The sequence below is a fragment of the Salvelinus sp. IW2-2015 genome, linkage group LG2 (assembly GCF_002910315.2).
Source record: "Salvelinus sp. IW2-2015 linkage group LG2, ASM291031v2, whole genome shotgun sequence".
NCBI classification, from domain to species: domain Eukaryota; kingdom Metazoa; phylum Chordata; class Actinopteri; order Salmoniformes; family Salmonidae; genus Salvelinus; species Salvelinus sp. IW2-2015.
This window is the reverse complement of record NC_036839.1, coordinates 32,679,841-32,687,222: the sequence shown is the minus strand read 5'-3', so window position 1 is coordinate 32,687,222 and position 7,382 is coordinate 32,679,841. Positions and strand designations below refer to the sequence as shown.

At 43.6% G+C, this 7,382-nt stretch overlaps 1 pseudogene; it reads left to right on the top strand.

Moving 5' to 3' along the window:
* Positions 1 to 2,103: 2,103 nt before the first annotated feature.
* Positions 2,104 to 7,382, top strand: part of LOC111978305 (prospero homeobox protein 1-like) — a 14,771-nt pseudogene continuing 9,492 nt past the window's right edge.

Sequence of the window (7,382 nt, the reverse complement as noted above, 5' to 3'; positions counted from 1 at the left end):
TGCTAACCAATGTTGAAATAACATCTGCGTAACCATGAGACCAATAAACATCTCACTAAACCATATGTATAGTAACCAAATAACATTCTGCTACCATGTGATCGCAATAACATCTGCTAACCTGTATGTAACCAATAACCATCTGTAACCATGTGTATGTACAATACACTGCAACATTTATAACATACTCCTGCTAACCATGGTGTACCAATAACATCTGCAACCATGTGTATGTACCAATAACATCTCTGCTAACGCATGTGACTCAATATATCTGCTACCTATGTGTACGTAACATATACATCTGCTAACCAATGTGACCAATAACATTCTACTAACCATGTGTATGTAACCAATAACATCTGCTAACCATGTGAGACAAAATGAAACATGCTGCTAACCATGTGTATGTACAATAAACATCTGCTAACCATGTGTAATGTAACCAATAACATCTGCTAACCATGTGACCAATAACATCTACTAACCATGTGTATAGTAAACCAAATAACTTAGCTAACCCATCGTGACCAATAACATCTGCTAACCATGTGACCGAATAACATCTGTTAACCATGTGTATGTGACCAATAACATCTGCTAACCATGTGTAATGTAATAATACATCTGCTAAGCCATGTGTAGTAACCAATAACATCTGCTAACCATGTGTAACTTCTGATCCATGTGTATTGAACCAATAACATCGTAAATACAAAAACTGTAGATTGGTGCCAATAACATGCTCTTAACCAATTGACAATAACATATGCTAACCATGTAGACCAATAAAACATCTGCTAACATTGACCTATAACACGCAACATGTGGTATGTACCATAACATTACTAGTAACCATGTGACCAATACAATTTTGTATAAGCCATGTGTATTACATAAATCTCAACTGATGAACCAATAACATCTGCTTAACCATGTGTATGTAACCAATAACATCTTTACAGGCAATAAACACTGCCCAATGTTATGACAAATAACATCTGCTAACCATATGAACCATAACACTTGCTAAGCCATGTGTATGTAGACCAAATAGACATCTGATAAGTACCAAATCACATCTGCTACCGTATGTACCAATAAACATTCTACTAAACCATGTGACAAATAACATCTGCTAACCATCTGTAGAACCAATGAAAAACAATCTTGCTAGCCTGTGACCAATAAACATCTGCTAAACATGAGTGTGAGCCAAATAAACATCTTGCTACCCATGTGACCAATAACGATCTGCTAACCATGTGACCAATTAACATTCTGCTAAGCCATTGTATGTAACCATAACATCTGCTAACCATTGTATGGACCAAAACTTCTGCTATACACATCTGCTAGCCATTAGTACCAATAACAGTCTGCTAAATGTGACCAATAACATCTGCTAACCATGTGACCAATAACATCTGCTAACCATGTGTATGTTGACCAATAACATCTGACTAACGGTATTATACATGTGGAACCAATTACATACATCTGCAACCATGTTGTATGTAGTAAACCAATAACATCTGCTAACCATGCTGAACCAATAACATCTTGCTAACCAATGTGTAGTGGGGAGGGATGGAGGATGGGAGAGATGGAGGATGGGAGAGATGGAGGATGGGAGGGAAGGAGGATGGGAGGGAAGGAGAGATGGAGGATGGGAGAGATGGAGGATGGGAGGGATAAAAACAGAGGGATGGAGAAAGGGAACAGAGTGAGGCAGGTGTGTGTTACGGGCTACAGACGACAGTAGATGAACAGATGAGATGTTTCCTATTTGTTAGTAAATCATTAACCCTTCTATCAACCACAAGGCCCTAAAAGCTGACAGAACCCATTAAACCAAGCCAAGATGACAATAAAACACATTGTCCATGTAGCCAATAAAGTTTGCCATGTTTGCTGTCTGGGCTCCTTCGTGTGAATAAATGTTGTCTACAAATAAATCAATGTTTTTCTTCTAGAGATAACCAAACAAAAAAAAGTTAATATTTGACTCCTTCAAGCGAGGCGACGAGTTTCGGCTGTCAGTTAGTAAGTTTGTCCCAAATCACAACCTATTTCCTTGACCGGGGCCCTAAAGTCAGGGTGTCATTTGGGACTGATTTAAATCTGTCAAACGATTGTCTAAACCAAGTGTTTATAATGGTCGTTCTAAAGAGCCAATGAGAGACCTAGGGAACGTGAACTCTGCTCTGTGATAGGACAGGAGCCAGGATTCCACTACTGGGATATCTACCCACGTGGAGAGTGAGTATGAAGTTTAGTTGCCCCACGTAACTAACTACCCCCCGGATATACCCTCAGTCCTACAGCCACAATAGTACTATATATATAATCCCAGTGGATTTAAGTTTTCGCAATTCGTTAGTTCATTTTATATCACGTAGCTATACTTTAGTCTACATAATGGACAGAGAGAAAGAGGAGATGGGGAACATGGCGGTTCATGCCAACCGTGCGGTGAAGTGGACAACAGCTCGCGAGCCCGCCCTCCCATCCCCGCACCTTTTCAAAGCGTGCGAGGATGTCACAGGGAGATACTGAATGTTAGGAAGCTAGAGATAGACAGAGAGATATAGGAAGAACAGATGGAGAGAGAGAGACAGAGAGAGAGGGAGAGACACAGAGAGAGAGATAGAGGGGTGACAACGAGGAGCAGCAATAACAGGAAACACCGCGCGCAGGGCTTTGCTTTCCTACGGAGCGGATGCACTGACCAGAGCAAACAGAAGGGCACGAGAGGAGCGGTTGCAGACATAAAACGGGAAGAGGAACATTAGAACACCTCAGAACTAACCGGTTCTAACGGTCTCACGGAGAGAGAGAGAAGAGTCGGTTTCCGTGCGGGGGTGGTTATCTAATTGAGTGAGTTATTGTCGAAAGTCAATTCTACTTTTGGTTTGTCACACTGACTGTACTCCGTATGTCCTTTGCTGTGAGTGCACTGACCTGTGTGTGCGCGCGTGTCCGTCCATGTTTATGTAGCCTAGCCTATTATCAACTGCGACATACTGTACGTGCACCGACAATTAATAGGTGCCAGCTGCTCATTATGGAGGACTAAACCTGACATAATTAGAAATAAACTAATAAATAAAAGCACACATATAGATAAATACATAAATGAATGCTCATATAAACAGATAAATAAATGGACGAATGACTGCATACAGATGAATAATTAATAGCAGTTTCTTTTGTTCTATTAATTTATATGATTTATTATCTTTATTTCTTCCTCCAATATGATAACGAGGGAGTGTCACGCAAACATATGTGGCTGGTATCTAACAAACCATTGGGTGATCAATGCCACAGTGCCCGTTGACACTTGCCTGGGCTGCGTTCAGTATGACATAACGGTGTTCAACATTTAAAGATCATGTTTAACATTAGTACCCCCCCCAAAAACAATAATGTGTAGAMCATACATGTATCAGTGTCACTTTTTTCCGACATTAGAAATTGGAGATAAGATCTATTTTATGCTGCTGTGCTGAACACGCACCATGAAAACACACAAATGGAACATTGTCCTTGCTTGACGTAGAAACCGGTGAACAACTTTGGAACAATGAGCCATTGATTGCCTAGCTACACCAGGTAGCAGTGTTATGAGTGGGTTTATTTTGACAATAAGGCACCGGGCTACAGCCATAGAGTTTTGAACCTAGAAGAAGACGGGGAGTAGGCGAGAAGGAGTCGACCGGGATTGGTGAGAGGAATATCCAGTTGGACAGAAAAGCACGGTAAGCTAATGTTACTGAGTGAGTATCAAGCTAGCTAGCTTGGCTACAACTGAAAGTTGAGTTGGCTGGCTAGCTATCTGCATTTTACAGTCAGACTACATTTTACACTTAGCGTAGCTAGCTAGCTGCATTTTACAGTCAGACTACATTTTACACTTAGCGTAGCTAGCTAGCTGCATTTTACAGTCAGACTACATTTTACACTTAGCGTAGCTAGCTAGCTGTGTTTTACAGTCAGACTCTACATTTTACACTTAGGTAGCTAGCTAGCTAGCTGTGTTTTACAGTCAGACTCTACATTTTACACTTAGGTAGCTAGCTAGCTGTGTTTTACAGTCAGACTCTACATTTTACACTTAGGTAGCTAGCTAGCTAGCTGTGTTTTACAGTCAGATTCAACATTTTACACTTAGGTAGCTAGCTAGCTGTGTTTTACAGTCAGAATCTACATTTTATACTTAGGTAGCTAGATAATGAACTAAACTTCAAGTATCATAAAACATTACTATCTAGCTAGCTACGGTAGCTAAATATCTGTCAGATGTAAAGCAAGCAGGATCGTGGCATGTGTCAGAAGCAGTTGGCTCGCTCAGGTTAGCTAGATCACATTAGCTAGTCAAGTTTTATTAGTCGTATTTACAGGATACGCATGGTATACATGGTCCAATGATATGCTTACTTGCAGGTTCCTTCTCGACAATCCAACAACAATACTGAATAAAAGAGAAGAATACGAACATAAAGTAAATGGCTCAGTAGAATATAATACATATTTTAGCACACGTATAATACAGGAAGACACAATTTATAGTCCAATATCTACATGTGTATTGGGGGGGCAGTGTATAAACTGAGCAGTATAATAACAGTCTGGTAGCAGCTGTGTGTGTGTGTGTGCGTGCTAAGGTGTGGAGAATCAGACCAGGTAGTCAGTCCAGTTCAACTGTTCAGCAAGTCTGATGGCTTGTAGACAGAAACTGTCTCTGAACCTGTTGGTATCAGACCTCATGCTCCGATACCGTTTGCTCGATGGTAACTGGAGAGAACAGCTCGTGGAATGTGGTCCTTGATGACGCTGTGTGCCTTCCTCAGGCACCGTTTAGAGGAGAGGTCCTGGTATGGGTGGGAGCACCGTCCCAGTGACATACTGGGCCGTCTTCACCACCCGCTGGAGGGCCTTGCGGTCGTGGACGGAGCAATTCCCGTACCAGGCCATGATGAAAACGCTCTCGATGGTGCAGCGGTAGTATTTGGAGAGGACCCGGGGTGGCGTGGCAAATTTCTTCAGCCTCCTTAGGAAGTAGAGACGCTGTTGCGACCTCTTGACAAGAATGGTGGTCTTGTTGGTCCATGACAAGTCCTCGGTGATGTGGACGCTGAGAAACGTAAAACTCGTGATTCTCTCTACTGCAGTCCCGTAGATGTGGATTGGGGAATGTCCCCCCCCCCCCCTCTCTGCTTCCTGAAGTCAACAATCAACTCCTTTGTTTTTCTGACGTTGAGGGAGAGGTTGTCATAACACCACAATGCCAGTTCACTTACCTCCTCCCTATAGACTGACTCGTCGTTGTTGGTTATCAGGCCTAAAACCGTGGTGTCGTCAGCAGACTAGATGATGGAATTGGTGGCGTGCAAAACTACACAGTCGTTGGTGAACAGGGAGTACAGCAGAGGACTGAGGACACACCCCTGGGGTGCCCCTGTGTTAAGAGTCAGTGTGTGTGAACAGGGAGTACAGCAAAGGACTGAGGACACACCCCTGGGGTGCCCCTGTGTTAAGAGTCAGTGTGTGTGAACAGGGAGTACAGCAGAGGACTGAGGACACACCCCTGGGGTGCAGCTAACCACAGTCAAATAAGGAAGAGCATGATGGAAGAAGTCCCCTATGTGAAGCTAGCCACAATAAGGATTAGCCACAATAGTGGAATTTGCTGTTCGCCTTAGCAATTGTTAGTGAGATGAGACGTGGTGCCATAATATAAATAGTAGCTTAGCAAGCTATACATTGAATGATTTCTTGGAGCCTGGTGGAGAGATGTATGGTCGTATCTAAGGCAGGAGATTTCTCTGCATCCAGGTTGAGGCTTCCAGCAGGAACACGGAGCACTCCAACAGTAAGTCATGATAGTATTGTTTTCCTTCACATTGCCATCATAAAAGTTCCTCGGTGTCCACATCATTAAGGACCTGTCATGGTCCAAACACACCAGCGCAGTCYTGAAGAGGGCACGACAACGCCTCTTCCCCCTCAGGAGGCTAAAAAGATTTGGCGCGGGACCTCAGATCCTCAAAAAGTTTTACAGCTGCACCATCGAGGGCATCTTGACTGGCTGCATCACGGTGGCAACTGCTCGGCATCCGACCAGAAGGTGGTGCGTACGGCCAAGTACTTTTTACCTTTGCATTGTTGGGAAAGGGCTCGTGAGTAAGCATTTCACTGTGAAGTTTACACCTGTTGTATTTGACGCATGACAAATAACATTTGATTAGGTTTTTGATAATAGGCAGGAGACCCTGTGCCAGTGCGAGGGCAGGGGTCTCTTTCTAGGAGACGTGCTACCTCTATCCGTCGCTCTTCGGGTGCTAGATACAGACTGGTCCATGGACCTCCAGAGTCACTACCTGCGATCTCTCCAGAGCACAGATAAATAAGCTGTGCTCCTAGTAAACCTACTTCACTGTGGCGGCAGGTAGCCTAGTGGTTAGAGTGTTGGGCCAGTTACCGCAAGGTTGCTAGATCGAATCCCCAAGCTGATAAGGTAAGAACCTGTCGTTCTGCCCACTGAACAAGGCAGTTAAACCCACTGTTCCTAGGCTGTCATTGTAAATAACAATCTGTTTTTAACTGACTTGTCTAGTTAAATTAAGAAATAATTCATTGTGGTAGTCTACCTGTGTGATGACATAGTATATTATCCAGGGACAGCTGTTGAATTGTGTTTGATCCAAAACTCATGTTCTCTCCTGAGACTTTTAGTAAAAACTAACGTGTCCATCCCTCTGTCCCCAGGTGAGTCTGCTGGGCTGTGGGAACTCTAGATCAACAAACCTACCACCCTGTTGTCAGCTAGCAACACATCAACAAACCTACCACCCTGTTGTCAGCTAGCAACACATCAACACACCTACCACCCTGTTGTCAGCTAGCAACACAACAACAAACCTACCACCCTGTTGTCAGCTAGCGACACATTCAACAAACCTACCAACCTGTTGTCAGCTAGCAACACACAACAAACCTACCACCCTGTTGTGCAGCTAGCAACACATCAACAAACCTACCAACCTGTTGTCAGCTAGCAACACATCAACAAACCTACCACCCTGTTGTCAGCTAGCAACACATCAACAACCTACCACCCTGTTGTCAGCTAGCAAACACATCAACACACCTACCACCCGTTGTCAGCTAGCAACACAACAACAAACCACCACCCTGTTGTCAGCTAGCAACACATCAACACACCTACCACCCTGTTGTCAGCTAGCACACATCAACACACCTACCACCCTGTTGTCAGCTAGCAACACATCAACAAACCTACCACCCTGTTGTCAGCTAGCAACACATAAACAACCTACCACCCTGTTGTCAGCTAGCGACACATCAACAACCTA